Genomic DNA, 16960 nt, shown 5'->3' on the forward strand with positions numbered 1-16960 from the left:
TTCTCAAGCACTTGCCACGTGCCAGCAGTATTTCAGAGGCTTTACAGATATAGCTCCCCAATCCTCATGGTGTCCTATGAGCTGGGTGCTGTAACCGTCCCCATGATTTAGATGAAGTGCAGAAAAGTTAAATGAGAGGCCCAAGGTCACCGTGTTAAGTCAGTGTGGGATTTGAACCAGTTAGCTGGCTTGATGTAGAGCTGTAGAGTCCAAACGGTGTGGAGATGAAAGTCCAGTCCTGGCCCTGTTATTTTTAGCTGTGTGACCTTAAATTAGCGCTCTAACCTCTTTGAGTCTTACCAGTAAAAAAGGGATGGAGTGATTTCTGAGGCTGGGTTTGCTTTAGAACACCTGGTTTTGCTCTGAAACACAGTTTGATGGCTGGGCCCAGCTGGACTGAAAAGCCTGATAAAGACACAGCAAGTTCCCCTTATGCTACCCACCAAGCAAGACCTTCACTCAGAATTGTAGGTCCTGGCTGAAGTTATTTTTACCATGATGACAAGCATATGGACACTACATAAAAGAAACATAAGTATTTCTGATGGGTTTGAAAAAACTCCAAACTTCAAATTAAAAAAAATTGAGGCTGCTGTTCTTGCCTTTCTGTTTCATTTGGGGAAGCAGGCAGGTATCAGAGGTGGCAGCTGCTGGACCAATTTTTCTTTTCGGGTGGGTGGTACAGGAACTCCTCCCTTCCATTGGGCCTTCCATCAAAGGTAGAGATTATTTAAATTTGTATTATTTTTATTATTTTGTTTTAATCCAGCTTTTTAAATGAATTAATTCTTTGCCAAATATTCAAGCAGTCAGACACCTGTATGTTTTTTCATGTTATGTTCTCTAGGAATCTTATCCTTTGGGCTTAGAATGAAAATGTGTCAATTTCTGCAGTTGGAGGAAACAGGGGCTTGTGTAGCTGCTTTTTATGTAGTTTTACCCACTAAGCTGATTCTATAACCCTCTCTTTGATTTAACATGGAACTTGAAACAATGGTTCTGCTTCAGATGAATCCATTTTGACTGAAGTTTGCTAACAAACAACACAAAGAATTCTAGCTCTTTGCACAGCTTCAGCCTTCTCTGCTAGACTTTTTGCACATATGCACACACACGCATACCCACACAAACTCACATTGTGATATGTGCAAAATGTCCTATATTAGCTGTCAAGAGACGTTGCTTCTTTCTCTGGCTTTTCTACTAACTTTTTGTGATCTTGGGAGAGCAATCGAACATCCCTGGACTTCAGTGTTCGTATCTCCAAAATGGACTAGAATGCTTGTCTTATTTTCTTTTTAGAAAAGATGCAATTAATAAATGGGACATTGTGAAATTTTTTTCGATAAATATAAAGGAGGGTGGGAGAATGAATTTAAAACGTTTTGAAAAAAAGTAAAATGTTGCACAAATACAAGGTATACTACTAGGAAAAGGATTATCTGTTTCTCCTATAAAATATGATTCCACCAGTCTATTCAGTGTCTGTGATTGTTTTCCTTCAATGAACAGACTCAGCTTTTTCTCCCTACTAGGATGAGTTATCCTACAAGATCAGTTTTAAAAATGAAAAAATTCATTGTGCTGAAATTTTGATAAATGTATAGTTCTTTTTATTCTGAAACAGACAAATAATTTCTCAGAAAATTCTCAGTGACTTTGTTTTCTTTTGAAATAAATGAATGAAGCTCATCAAAATCCTTTGAACACTTTTAATAAAGGAAAGAAACAGTTGTTTTCCTTGGTATCATGAAAATGGAGTGATTTCCTTATTCGGTTTATCCGGTGAGTTCTTAGGAAACATCATTTTTCTCAGCTTGGCCACCTGACAAAAACACATGTCTGTCTTCAGCTTCTTTGCTTAAGCTTCTCATGTGACACGGTACCATCCAAAATGCTTTTGTTTATGCCCTCGTTTCAGGCATCAAACAGGAAAGAAAACCTATCTGAGGCCGAAGGGTGTTTGAGTCAGAAAACCGAATGGCTGAGCTGTATTTTTAGATCTTCTTATCGATTCAGGAGGCATCTGTGCTCAGCGCTGCCTAACCCAGAGGCAGGGACTATAGAATCTTGCCCCCCAGACAGAAAGTCCAACAGCACAGTGAAGTTGGTGGATAGAATTTCTTTATATTTCCTCCTTCCTCCTTCACCTACACTGGTGCTGAACCCTGGCTGCCTGTAGAGTCCCCCAGGAGCTTTAACAAAAACGAGTGCCTGCGTCCCACTGTCCCACATCCCCCAAGTTCTGACTTGATGGGTGGGGCCTGGGCACCTGTGATGTTTAAATGTCCTCCAAGTACGACTGTAGGACCAGGGTAGGGAAGCCCCCGCTAGACTCTGGTCATCTCCCCTGACAGCCTGCCCAACATGTGGCATGTGGCAGAGAAAAAGAATACAGTCCCACCTGCTCTTGGCCCTTCTCATCCAAAAGCATCCAGTTTCAAATGGCCTGGAACTTCTGGCCCACACTTTCCTCCAATGGCAAAGATTTTGCATCTCCAAGTGGACTTGAAGTCTCCACGAAGGTGGTATGTGATGGAGTGTTGAGTCCAGATGTGGGAATCAGACCTAGGGTGGACTCTGAGTGTCCTCAGATAAGTAATTAGTTTTTCTGCAGCGTGGTTTCCTCATCTGTGAAAATGGGACCCTGATGCCAACCTTGAAGGTTTTTGTGGCTTAGAAAAGTATCTAGTCCAGTGACTGGCCAAGAGGAGACACCTACTAAAAGGTATCCATTGTGCGTATCTGTAAGAGGACTCTTGTTTATTTCATGTTTTTCCCTTGGACCAAAAACAAAAAAAAAACCAAAAAAAACTTTCTTTCCTACCCGTTTTCCAAAGAGACTAAAATTCCACCAGTGGAGATTCATTTCTTTGGTTGTGATGTATCAGATGCTAGAAAACTGGGATTTTGCTGCTGACTCCCTACAGTATTCACTTCGGTTAGTTCCTCCTCTGTACCTGCCTTACCAGGTGGGTGTCAAAAACAGTAAGAGCACAATGTGGACTGAGCATGCGCTGGCCACCTAGGCTTTTATGGAATCATTCATTGCTTCATTTGAACACTGACCTGTCTTTGGTCAACACTCATACCGTGAGTCTTAGTGCAGCTGTCTTTAAGGGGAGGGGCTGGGCTTCCCTGGTGGCGCAGTGGTTGAGAGTCCGCCTGCCTGTGCAGGGGACACGGGTTCGTGCCCCGGTCCGGGAAGATCCCACATGCCGCGGAGAGGCTAGGCCCGTGAGCCATGGCTGCTGAGCCTGCGCGGTCCAGAGCCTGTGCTCCGCAACGGGAGAGGCCACAACAGTGAGAGGCCCGCGTACCGCAAAAAAAAAAAAAAAAAAAAAAAAGAGGGGCTTCTCTAAGTCACCCCTCCCTGCTCCCCAGGGTGAGTGAGGGCAGAGCAGGACCCCTGACAGGGCTGTAAGCTTCAGGATTACAGGAGCATCAGGCAACCAGCCAAGAATGGTTTTAACATTTTAAAATGGTTGGAAACAAATCAAAATAAGAATCAGATTTTGGGACGCATGAAAATGATATGAAATTCAAATTCCAGTGTCAATCAGGCTTTATGGAACACAGCCACGCCCATTCGTTTAAGTATTGTCTGCTGATGGGCTCCACCAGCAGAGTGGAGCAGTTGCAACAGACTAGGGATTGCAGAGCTGAAAATATTTATCTGGCCCGTGACAAAGGAAGAGGTTGGCTGAATGTTTCCGTAAACGTTGGTGGAAAGAATTTATTCTTCCGTTTTTATTTGAGCTAAGTAAAGGCTGGCCCCCCTTCCCCTTCCCTTGTCCTCCCTCTGGCCTTTCTTCTTGAGGGGTGTCTATAGCCAGGCTCTAGGGCCAGCCACTAAGGCTGGATGCAGTGGGAGATATACCAACGGTTAAACAGAGCCCTTGTCTTCGATCTCGAGAGTCATCCTGGGCAGACTTTAACTTTTCATTGTACATCAGGCCTTGTTTAATATGTTTGGACACTGCAGTTAGTTTACTTCCAGGGAGGCATGTGTGGTAGGGAAAGGAAACACCAGCTGTAGGGGTTTGAGGTGTGAATTTAGAGGTTTAGAATCCGCACTCGGTCACTACAAGCTTGTTAGCTTTTTTTTTTTTTTTTTTTTTAATTTATTTTTGGCTGCATTGGATCTTTGTTGCTTCACGCAAGCTTCCTCTAGCGTGGCGAGCAGGGGCTACTCTTCATTGCGGTGCGCGGGCTTCTCATTGCGGTGGCTTCTCTTGTTGCGGAGCACGGGCTCTAGGCCCACGGGCTTCAGTAGTTGTGGTGCGCCGGCTTCAGTAGTTGTGGCTCGTGGGCTCTAGAGTGCAGGCTCAGTAGTTGTGGCACACGGGCTTAGTTGCTCCACAGTGTGTGGGATCTTCCCGGACCAGGGCTCGAACCCGTGTCCCCTGCATTGGCAGGTGGATTCTTAACCACTGTGCCACCAAGGAAGCACCCCCCCCCTTTTTTTAATTGTTCAAAATTTAATCATGACCTATTTTATAAAACACAAATTCAACAATTGTAATATTATTATGCAGAAATGTCTACTTACATTTACTTATATTTGCAAACTTTTTGTTATTGTTTATCCTTCTTAGGAGCTTATTAGCTTTCTTAACCTCAATTCCTCATTCATTCATAGGATGTTTGGGAGGATGAACAGAGTTGCTCGTAATCCCCCTGGCACAGAGTTGGCCCTCTGTGCATACGAACTGCTGTTTTTGTAAAAGTGGATACCACTCTCCATTTCATGGCTAAGGAAACTTACCTGGGGTCATACAGCTCGGTGACAGCGTTGGAGAGCTGGGCCCCAGCGTTGGGGCTTCGAGTATAATGTTTTTGCTATTATTACACTGCATTTGCCTCAAACTGCTCCTTGTTTATGACTTTCAAACTGAGTGCTGGAGGGGAACCAGAGGATAAATTGGTAGCGGTGCCAGTTCTGGCAGTTTTAGTTTCTGCAGGGATGCTTTGGGTTTGTGTAATGTTAAGGTTTTTCTTTCTTAAGAGAGAGAAATGGCATAGGGCTTCTGAAAAAGAGTGAGGATTAGAGCAATGAAATAAGTGTACTTAAAGGAAAGGTGCTTGAAAAGGAAAGGCGCTTGAAAAGAAAAATGTCTGCTATCTTTTGCTAAGGGTTCCTGAAAGCTGGCACATCCTTTAGAATTTCAATGCTGGCAATTATCTGCTGCTTGTAATTAATTTAAAGGAGCATTTGTGATTACTTTTGGGTTTCAGAGGCAGATTGAAACTCCTTTATGGAAGGCATTTTGTGGTGGAAGTGATTACCTGAGATGAAAAGGATCTAGTCCCTCTTTTCCATGGGAAATCAGAACCCCAGAGTCTAGTAAATGGGCTGATATCCGCCCAGTGGAAGGACAGCCCAGTAAGGATGATTGACAGTTTCTGACAGTTTTCAGGTCAGATTTCCAAAATATGTTATTTGGAGCAAAATCCCATCCTTAATTTTTAAGAAAAGTGAAATGTATTAGAACGGGAAAAATGTTAAGTATATCTTCAGTATATTACCCAAGAGAGGGAACATTTTATCTAGAAAATGTGAAAAGAAAACCAAACTCTCTAACTTCAAACTGACCTTCCTGATTACTCCTTACACAAAGGATTTTCAGTCTCTTTCAAAAATTAAGGTGTAATTTATATACAGTAAAATTCACCCCTTTAAGCATTCGGTTCTATGATTTTTGAAACATAGTTGTGTAACTGTCACCACAATTAGGATATAGAATAGCTCATCACCTCCGTAAATTTCCTCATGCCCCTTTGTAGTAAACCCTCTCCCCAGGCCCAGCCCCTGGCCTCTGCTGGTCTGATTTCTATTCTTACAGTTTTGCAGTTTCCAGAACATCATATAAATTAAACTGCACAACATGTGTGCTTCTTCTATTAGTGTAATGCTTCTGAGGTTGCATGCATCAATCATTTCTTTTTATTGCTGAGTAGTATTCCATTGTATGGATATACCACAATTTCATTTATCCTTTCACCGATTCATGACATTTGGGTTGTTTCCAGTTTTTGGTGATTATGAATAAAACGTTCATGTACAGGTCTTTAAGTGTACATGTTTTCATTTCTCTTTAGTAAGTACCTAGGTTGCTGGGTCATGCGTAAGTGCATGTTAAACGTTATAAGAAGTTGCCAAGCTGTTTCCCAGGATGACTATGTCATTTTGCATCCCAATCAGCATTAAATGAGAGTTCCAGTTGCTTGCATCCTTGTCAGTTTTTGGTATCGTAGGTGATTTAGATTTTAGCTATTGTAATAGGTGTATAGTGGCATCACGTTGCAGTGTTAATTTGCATTTTCGTAACAATAGATGATATTGAGTGTTTTTTAATGTGCTATTTGCCATCCATACCTTTTTTTTTGATGAAGTGTTTTGTTCAAATGAGTTACGAGAGTTCTTTCCAGATTTTGGATGCACATCTTTTATTCCATATGTGACTTGCAAATATCTTCTCCCAAACTGTGGCTTGTCTTTTTATTTTCTTGACAGTGTCTTTTGAAGGGCAGGTTTTTAATACTGGTGAAGTCTAATTTATCAATTTTTTCTTTTATGGTTTGTGCTTTTTTGCGTCCTCTCTAAGAAATCTTTGTTTAATCCAAGGTCACAAAAAAATTTCTCCTATATTTTCTTCTGGAATTGTATTGTTCTAGGTGTTACTTTTAAGTCTTTAACCCATTTAGAGATAATATTTGTATTTGTATGTGGTGCAGTGTATGAGTAGTTTTTATTCATTTTTTTGGTATATGGATATCCAGTTGTTCCAGAAATATTTGTTGACAAGACTGTCCATCTCCACTGAATTATCTTGGCACCTTTGTTGAAAATTGTTCAGCTATACGTATGTGGGTCTGTTTTATTCCATTCCATTGACTTTATATATCTATCCTTTCACCAATTCCATACGACCTAGATTACTGTAGTTTTAGAGTAAGTCTTGAAATCGGGTTGTGTGAGTCCTTTAAATTTGTTGAGATGACATGGAATTCCAAGAATCAGGATAGCACGTCACATCTAGATAGAAATTAGGGTTCTTAACCTGGAATCTACAGGTGGTTTCAAGAGTATACAGATGTCCTGAGATGCCAACTTTTTAAAAAAAATTAATTAATTAATTAATTAATTAATTTTTGGCTACGTTGGGTCTTCATGCGGACTTTCTCTAGTTGCGGCGAGCGGGGGCTTTTCTTCGTTGTGGTGTGCGGGCTTCTCATTGCGGTGGCTTCTCTTGTGGAGCGCGGGTGCTAGGCGCACGGGCTTCAGTAGTTGTAGCATGTGGGCTCAGTAGTTGTGGCTCACGGGCTTTAGAGCACACACTCAGTAGTTGTGACACACAGGCTTAGTTGCTCCACAGCATGTGGGATCTCTTCCCGGACCAGGGCTTGAACCCATGTCCCCTGCATTGGCAGGCGGATTCTTAACCACTGCGCCACCAGGGATGTCCCGAGGTGCCAACTTTTGTATGTATTTGTTCTCCTGGGGAATGGCTCACAAGTTTCATGAGATTCTTGAAGAAGTCTTCCACCAATAAAATAACTACTAGTACCGAGGAAGAAGAAGCTAGCTAAATATATGAGAAACTTCTGGGCAGGGACGAAAGCATGTACCAAGAGCCAACCTGGGACCGTGAAGTAGCCCCCAAATAGGGGTGCCAGCTAAAATACAGGATGTTCAGTTAAATTTGAATTTCAGATAAAAAATGAATTTTGTTTTCTGTGTGTCCCAAATATTGCACATTGTTTTTCTGAAATTCAAATTTAGCTGGGAGTTCTTTATTTTTAATTTGCTAAATCTGGCAGCCTTACCCAAAAAAGCCTAACTAATCCCTGCTCTGATTCCTAGCTTTGCTCTAATGGGCTTCTCAATGGCAATTTAAATTCTTGCCAAATAATTACATAAGGCAAATTTTATTAGCTTGCATTTAAGATAATAATTTAGCTCATAGTTTTACATCTTCTTGGGCCTTTTTAAGGGCAACCATCAAACTGTGTTAGGACATTAAAAGCCTATAAAAATACAGTGAATAAGGCCTACTGGTAAACTTATCTTACCCTTTCTCCCCCGCTTCTGCTAACCTCATGCCTCTGCAGTAGTCATTGTTCACATTTTGGTGTGTAGCTTTCTTTACATTTTCCTCTCTGTGCATATAAACATATGTGAAGCATATGTAAATACTCATATATCCATGCAACTATTTTATATAAAGATGAAATCATCTTGTGCATACTGTTTTGCAAATTTTTTCTTAATCTACTCTGAACATCTTACTATATCTTAAAAACAGAAAGCAAACTCGTTCTTTTTGTTGGCTGAATAGTATTCCATTATGTGAATATTTATGTATCCAGTCTTTACTGATATACACTATTTCCATTTTTCCATTATAAATGATGTTGCAGTGACTATATATGTATGTATATAATTATATGCAATGACATATGTGTATATATATGTATATGTATGTCCAAAGTTACATACATTAAACATTCTAATGAATATTGCTAAATTGCCATCCAAAAAGATTGAACAATTTTGCTTATTTGCTCACAGCATTTGAGAATGCCTCTTCACCCACATTTTTGTTAATACTGGTATCTCAGATTTTATTTTTGTGTGTTAACTGATAGGTAAAACGTGGTATCTCATTGGTTCTCTTTGCATTTTAAAAATTATGAATGAAGGAGTACATTTTTTTTTTCCCCGGTACGCGGGCCTCTCACTGTTGTGGCCTCTCCCGTTGCGGAGCACAGGCTCCGGATGTGCAGGCTCAGCGGCCATGGCTCACGGGCCCAGCCGCTCCACAGCATGTGGGATCTTCCCGGACCGGGACACGAACCTGTGTCCCCTGCATCGGCAGGCGGACTCTCAACCACTGTGCCACCAGGGAAGCCCAGGAGAACATTTTTTAATGAATTGCCTGTTGTTATTTTTGCCTAATTTTCTTTTGGGTTGTTCATTTTTTAAACTGATCTGCTGTGGGACCTCCCTGGGGATTCAGTAGTTAAGACTCTGTGCTCCCAATGCAGGGGGCATGGGTTTGATCCCTGGTTGGGGAGCTAAGATCCTGCACGCTGCCTGGTGTGGTTAAAAAGAAAAAAAAAATTGACCTGCCGTAGCCCATTGTCAGTGAGAAAATTAGTCCTTTGTCCTCTGTGTTATTAATATTTTTTCCCTATCTATCTTTTTTTCTTTTGACTCTGCTTATACTCATTGTTTTGCCCTTTAGAAGCTTATAATTTTTGGTTTTTATTTAGCCAAACTCATCCATGGGGTGGTCAGTAAATTTTCATTAGAATTCTAATGTTTGATAGCAGTACTGTATTGTACAATATTTTGAGAATTACCCAATTTGAACCAGGAGCTTGCTTTTAAAGAATTCTGTTTTGGCCAGGATTTATGTTGATAGGACTGATCCTATTGCCTTTTTAGAATGTATAGTTAAACATAGCCCCAGTTTATGTTTATTTTAAGAAGGGCTAGCATAGATTTTCTAAATCATATTTAAATACTTGTTATTTGTCTTGACTTTTTTGAAGCTGAAATACTGCAAGCATTAAGATGCTTCATTTATTTTTTTTAAAAGAACTACTCAGCACACTTCCCCTTTAATAATTGACATGGGTTTCTTAGTATTTTGTTAAAATCACCAAGTTAATTTTAGTGGCCATTATTGGATAATAGAGTATTTCTTAGAAGTTCTTGATGGTGAAATGTTCTGATTTCAAAAAGTGTTCTCCATCCAGGCTTCGGCAGAAAAACACCCATCTTAATATTCAACAAAATGCAGATTTCCCTTATGCTTTAATTTCATGTTATATATTTAACACTTTTCCCCTTGAGAACAATCTCTTTTTTCTGACCAGGAATTTTTGTGGTCTTCTGTCTTCATTTTCCCTCTTTAAAATTGGCCATTGGTTTTTTTGGTTGTGCAAAAGGGAATTCTTTTATTTCCATAGAAAAGCTTCGTAATGAGAGAAATAATAAGAGAGACAGAGGAACGAGAAATAATATTAGCATTTCTGTGAGGTTTAAAATAAACTCTCAGCTGGAGAGAAGTAAATTTAATATTATTATGTTTTTCTTTTATAAAGAGAGGGTAGGACGGCGTGGGCTGGGGATTTGGGGGCTATACTGACTGAAAGGGAAATCACTCTTTTGGTTTCCTAAGGAAAAAGTTGTTATTATTTTGTTCAGCCTTTAGAGTGTTAAAAAATGGTGCTGATGGGCTTCCCTGGTGGCTCAGTGGTTGAGAGTGTGCCTGCCGATGCAGGGGACACGGGTTTGTGCCCCGGTCTGGGAAGATCCCACATGCCGCAGAGCGGCTGGGCCCGTGAGCCATGGCCGCTGAGCCTGCGCTTCCGGAGCCTGTGCTCCGCAACGGGAGAGGCCACAGCAGTGAGAGGCCCGCGTATCGCAAAAAAAAAAAAAAAAAAAAAAAAAAAAAAATGATGCTGACATCTTTAAAATAATCCCTTCTGTGAGGTTTCCTTGCTTCCTTCACCTTCACTGAACCCTTGTTTTGTACGCTTGGAAGAGAACTTAAAAAAAATTTTTTTATGGGAGTATAGTTGATTTACAATGTTGTGTTAGTTTCAGGTGCACAGCAAAGTGAATCAGTTATACGTATACACATATCCACTCTTTTTTTTTAAGATGTTGGGGGTAGGAATTAATTAATTTATTTATTTTATTTTTGCTGTGCTGGGTCTTTGTTTCTGTGTGAGGGCTTTCTCTAGTTGTGGCAAGCGGGGGCCACTCTTCATCGCGGTGCGCGGGCCTCTCACTGTTGCGGCCTCTCTTGTTAAGGAGCACAGGCTCCAGATGTGCAGGCTCAGTAGTTGTGGCTCATGGGCCCAGTTGCTCCGTGGCATGTGGGATCTTCCCAGACCAGGGCTCGAACCCGTGTCCCCTGCATTAGCAGGCAGACTCTTAACCACTGCGCCACCAGGGAAAGCCCTATCCACTCTTTTTCAGGTTCTTTTCCCATATAGGCCATTACAGAGTATTGAGTAGTGTTTCCTGTGCTATACAGTAGGTCCTTATTAGTTATTTATTTTATATATAGTAGTGCGTATATGTCAATCCCAACCTCCCAGTTTATCCCTCCCCCCTTACCCCTGCTAACCATAAGTTTGTTTTCTACATCTGTAACTCGATTTCTGTTTTGTAGATAAGTTCATTTGTACCCTTTTTTAGATTCCACATATAAGCGATATCATATGATATCTGTCTTTCTTTAAGAAGAGCCCGTGGGAGTTTAGGAGAAGTCAAGAGCCCTTTTTCCTAACCTTGACTTTTCCCACTAGTATATGAGTACTTGTGATTCCTTTGTTCTTTCTCCCTTATATTTGGAAAAATGGTTCACATGCAGTGTTGTCTGGGGGACGGAGAACGGTAGGTGACAAGGCTTTCTTTTTTTTTTTTTTTTTTGCGGTACGTGTGCCTCGCACTGCTGTGGCCTCTCCTGCTGTGGAGCACAAGCTCCGGACGCGCAGGCTCAGCGGCCATGGCTCACGGGCCCAGCCGCTTTGTGGCATGTGGGATCCTCCCAGACCGGGGCACGAACCCGTGTCTGCTGCATCGGCAGGTGGACTCAACCACTGGGCCACCAGGGAAGCCCGGTGACAGGGCTTCTGACGGGGACAGTGCCACTGGGCTCCCTGCCTCTCTTCTCCTTTCCTTTTCCATGTGGATCCCTTGAAAATGGCCTCCTCAGCAAAGATGGATCTTCCTTCCCAGAAAAGAGAGTCTGTATTCTCGTCTGGGTTCCCCAACAGATCTGCTTCCTTGGTAGAGCCTCCAGATGAACAGCTGCTTGCCTCTTGATGTAAACTCCTAAACAGAAACCTGGGAAGAAGCCTATTTACTGGAGGGTTCTAGCATTCTATTCTTAGGGCTCTGACCACAGTGCATTAGAAAGAACCTAAAGGCATAGAAAGACACATCAGTGGCCTTCGGGTGTATCGCTGTAGAGAGATAGTGAAGTCCTGACGTGTCCCGTGGTTTTTCATAATCCTATAGTGCCTGTATCATACACCATCTCAGGTATTTCCAAGGGACGTGTGATATCTTAAAAAATTGTTTTTATTGAGGCAAATTCACATGATCGAAACGTAACCATTTTTGGGTGAACAATTCAGTGGCATTTAGTATATTCACAGTGTTGTGGAATCAACACGTCTCTAGTTACAGAACATTTTCTTCACACCAGAAGGGTTGTACCCGTTAATCAGTTGCTGCCCATTCTGCCCAGTCCCTAGCAACCACCAATCTGCATTCTGTCTCTATGGATTTACCTATGCTCGATATTTCATATAAATGGAATCATACAATATCTAACCTTTGGTGTGTGGCTCGTCACTTAGCATAATGTGTTTGAGATTCTTCCACATTGTAGCATGTATCAGCACTTCATTCCTTTTTATGACTGAATGATATTCCATTGCATTCTATGACATTTTATTTGTCTATTCATCAGTTGCTGGATGTTTGGGTTGTTTCTGCCTTTTGGCTATTGTGATGTGTGCTGCTATGAACATGCCTGTACAAGTAATTGTTTGAGTACCTGTTTTCAATTCTTTTGGGTATGTATCTAGGAATATATTTCAATTCTATATTTAACTTTTCAAGGAACTGACAAATGCATTTCCATCTGTGTTACCTTCTTATACAGGCTGAGCCCAGGACCCCCCCACCGGGGTGGTTACTTGCAGCCTCTCCTCAAATCCCAGATTGATGTCTTCTTCCTTCTGTCCTTGCCCAAGCACACAGCATCCCAGATACTCCATTCCTGGCCTGGTCTGTGGCCCCAGTGCTCATGACACTCTGCTTGCCCAGCTCCATTGTCTCTTCGTGAAAGAGCCCAGTGTCCCGTGGCTCCCTCCCAGGAAGGCCTGTGCACTGGAGAGCTCTGTCCTCTGGCTGAGCCTGGGTCCCAAGCACTGCCTGTCCATCCCAGTGATTCATCCCTCATTCCAGTGCTGTTGTCTGCTGAGCTCCTTTGGGAGAAATAGAGAGCTGGCCAGGGATGCTTGAGCCACCATGAATAAGTGGCCCTAGATGTTATTGGTCCAGTTGCTTCGTTTCACTGAGGAGAAAACTGAGGCCAGAAAATGGAAAAGAAAAAATAGTGCAAGGCCATCCAGATCATAAGTTAGCCACCTACAGCTTGAGAAAGGTCTTGGCCTCTGGTGGATGACCTTCAGGTATCCTAGGCAGTCCCCTTCTCCTAGGCCCTGGCACCCATCAGGCACATTGAATACATCACAAGGCGACGTGGAGCCTCCGCAGTTATCACGGTGGGTTGCAGTAACATCTGAGCACATTTGTTTGTTAAGGAACTCGCTCCTGTAGGTTTATGGAGAGCACTTATATTGCTAGTTTTTTAATGAACTCAGTATAAATGAGGAATCTGAGTGGATGGGGAGGTGGGACCCCCTTCACTTGATGATGGGCCGGCAGGACTGCAGGCCCCGGAGATCACTTGTTGCTTAGCAACCACCCCCAGGCTGCTTGGTTCCTACAACCTGAACCTGGGTAATGTCCTCAGGGAATGGGATTTGGGCAGTGTGGTTTAGAAAGGAGTGGGAATTGGGTGTTTTATAAGCTCAGTATGGCCCCTAATGCAGAGCCTTCTCCCCCAAACAAACTACCTTCGGGGAGCTGGTAGTTCTGGCAACTCTGGATAGCTTGTGGCCCAGAGAAGCTCCTAAAACAAAGTGAATCCTCAGGTCAAGGGCTCGGCGTGAACCTCTGCTTCCCACTCATCCCTCCATTCCCATGACTTGAAATCTTCCAGGCTTGTCCTAATCACAGTCGGACACCGAGACACATTTTTATAGAATGCTGGGAGAGCGGAGGAGGTGGCATTCTTTTTCAAAGCAAAGCTTAATAACCTGAGGAACTCATCCTTTCACGGGCAGTTTCTTAGCACTGATTAAAATTGTGTTGGAGGAGGCCATTGAGAGGACTTGACTGCTCGTTGACCCACCAGTTCAACCCGAGCAATCAGTGGGTCCTTACCCCTCCCCTGTCCTTAGGATGTGCATTCTGCCCACCATTCCCATAGTGAGGGCCATGTTCAAGGACGTAGCCTTGAGAGAGCAATGCGATGTTGAGACCATCTGGACTGAGTACATGACTGAACCTCTGTATAAAACTTAAGATTCTGGCGGGCGGGTGCAGAGATCTGTTTGTCTTGCGGCACCCAGGACATACCACATATATAAGTTCCCTTGCTTATTGAATCTGCCATCTACCAATCCAGAGGGGTCTGGCTTGTCCTCACTGTACGGGGGCCAGTTTCAGATTTCACCCTGGAAGCTCACGAGCTTGCGAACCAACAGATGGCAACACATTTTGTAGACTTTTAGAGCTTAGAATCATCGTAGAATTCATCTTGGCCATTTGTCTAGTTTTGTAGAAGAAAGTGAAGGCCAAAGAGATGAATGTCAGGGTCAGGAGTCGAATATTGCTGACTCCCCATCCAGGGCTCTCTTCACCAAAGTATTTAAGCTCAGACATTCCGAACAAGGACAGTACTCTGGGCTGGTGTGGGTGGGGATTTACAACGTAAATGTTCTTATGGACATTCAGATTCAAATTCAGTTACTTATATGCCTAGATATGTTTGAGGTTCCTTCCTCTATATTATGTATTTTTAATCTTCACGTTTTTTTTGGAGGAGGCATTTCTTTGGCTTGATAGGCTAGGAGACTGGAGGGGATGGGATTCTTGGCAACTGACCAAGGTCATACAGCAGGTGGAGTCCCCTGTCTACAAATGTGGTTCTTTCTTCACATTATCACAGCTGTCTGCTCATCCTGTAACGTATAAGAAAAATTCATTATACATGATGCTGAGCTCAGTTCTGAAATACATCCCATTCAGATGAAGACTATGCAGAATAGTTAGAATGGTGAAATATTAACTAATCATTGCCTCATTTTATTTTTTAGCTATTAAGAGACATTCTTAGATAGGCAGGCCATTGTTTTAAGACAGACTCATACGTAAAACCATTTTCATCTGGATCAGAAACAGTTTTCCTGCATGGCTTAATGCTTTTGCCCAACACCTTCAGAGATAACTGTTAAAAGTGTAATTTTGTATTTTAACATATAGAGAACCTCTAAAAATCAAATTAGTTTTATTAAAATAGTAATTAACTTGCATAATCACTTGTGATACAAAGTTCAGTAATTTGGTTGGCCACAGCTAAAACCCAATAGAAGTACTAATTTTAAGATGATTGTGAATTTTGTGTTTGCATGAGTATGAACAGACCAGAAATACAATGGAGTATTTGAGTTTTTATTAAGTAGACATGTAGTGTCTTAAATAGGAATGCATTAAGCACTCTAAAGTCCTATAAGGACTCTAGTGATTAAGGTATGTCTAAAGTTCTTATCTTATGAATGAGAAAATGAAGATGAGAGAGGTTTGATAACCAGGCCAGATCAGGGTTCTTCCACACCTGTAGGTATTAATTAGAACTCCTTGGGTTGCAAGCAACAGAAAACTCAGTTCAAATAGCTTAAGCGAGAAGGAAATCTGTAGGTTCACAGGACTAAAAAGTATAGACACTGTGGTGTCAGGGGCTCATATAATATCACCTGGGTCACGAGACTCTCCATCTCTCAGCCCCACTTTCCTCCACATTGGCTTTATTCTCAGATCCCCAGATGGTGACCTCTGGCAGCTCCAGGCTCACACCATCCTTACTGCCAGCAACCCCAATGGAACAGAGAGCCTCTTTTTCCATTTGCTCTGGAAAGTCCTGAGATTAGCTCTAGTTGATTGATGTGGGTCATGTGTGCATCTCTGAACCAATCATTGTGGCTCGGGGGTTGGATTCTGCTGATTGACCAGGCTTGGGTCATGTGTCCACCAGGACTAATCCCAGTTAAACCTTGGGGATCAAGATTGGAAGGAGGGCTTTTCTTAAGGAAATTGTGATACTATTCTCAGAACAAGGGGTAATAGCTGTTGAGAATGAAGTCAACAGATTCCCAATATGCCTACTGCCTTTCTCTTTATGACTATTCTTCATATTTGAATGGTGTTTTCACCAAAAATGAATTCCTTCCATCTGCCTCTTTGCATCCATTGATCTGTCTCCTCGACACTTCCTGGAGGGGCACTTTTTATTGGTGCCTGTTGCCATATTAGTCTCTATTGTTCTTCTTTTAAGTGATTTTAATACCTTACACTGGAGAGCATATCTGGATCAAAATATTGTAATAGATGTTTTAGAAGGACTCTAAATATCTATTTCTACACCAACCCTTGCACACACACACACACACACACACACACAGGCACAGAGACAGTTTTAGAAAATGTGTATGTGTTTCAATATCTGGTATTCTAGAGCTGTTCAGAATTGTTTAGCTGATACGCATTTCATCTCGATGACACATATTTAAATTGATAAAACGATCACAGGTGATAACGAGCTGAAGTTTCCTAATTAGTTGATGGACTCTGAAGCAAAAGTGATTATTTCAGGGACTGGAATAGTTCAGTGGTTGATATGTCAATAGTAGGAGGCGTGAGACCTGGAATCAGAAGAACCCAGGTTCTGGTTTGGCCACTTACTAGGATATAGAGAGAGGTCATTGTTTTGTAGGAGAGATGTTCACACAAGCTGCCTAGAAAAGAGGGTTGCCAGTCAGTCAATCAATCAGTCAGTGGAGGAGAACAGACAACTCTCCTGTGTAGAAGAATCTCAGGTCATCTGTGGATATGCTCTTACCTAAGGAGGGAGCCTAACTCCCCTTCCTTCACTGCGGACTGTGCGTAGTGACCTTCTCTCAAAGAATATAGTGTGCAAAGCGGGGGAAAAGAGTGATCTTAAGAGCAGCCAGACAGATACTCTGCCAAGTAATCGAGGTCAACATCAGCAATGATGTCATGTTAATAGCACGTACCCTT

General features: G+C 42.2%; 1 protein-coding gene across 1 annotated transcript in view; it reads left to right on the forward strand.

Moving 5' to 3' along the window:
- DNER (delta/notch like EGF repeat containing) overlaps positions 1–16960 on the forward strand; it is a 332455-nt gene that overhangs the window by 3784 nt on the left and 311711 nt on the right. The gene's annotated exons all lie outside the window — the stretch shown is intronic.

The sequence above is a fragment of the Mesoplodon densirostris genome, chromosome 8 (genome assembly GCF_025265405.1).
Source record: "Mesoplodon densirostris isolate mMesDen1 chromosome 8, mMesDen1 primary haplotype, whole genome shotgun sequence".
Classification (NCBI taxonomy): Eukaryota; Metazoa; Chordata; class Mammalia; order Artiodactyla; family Ziphiidae; genus Mesoplodon; species Mesoplodon densirostris.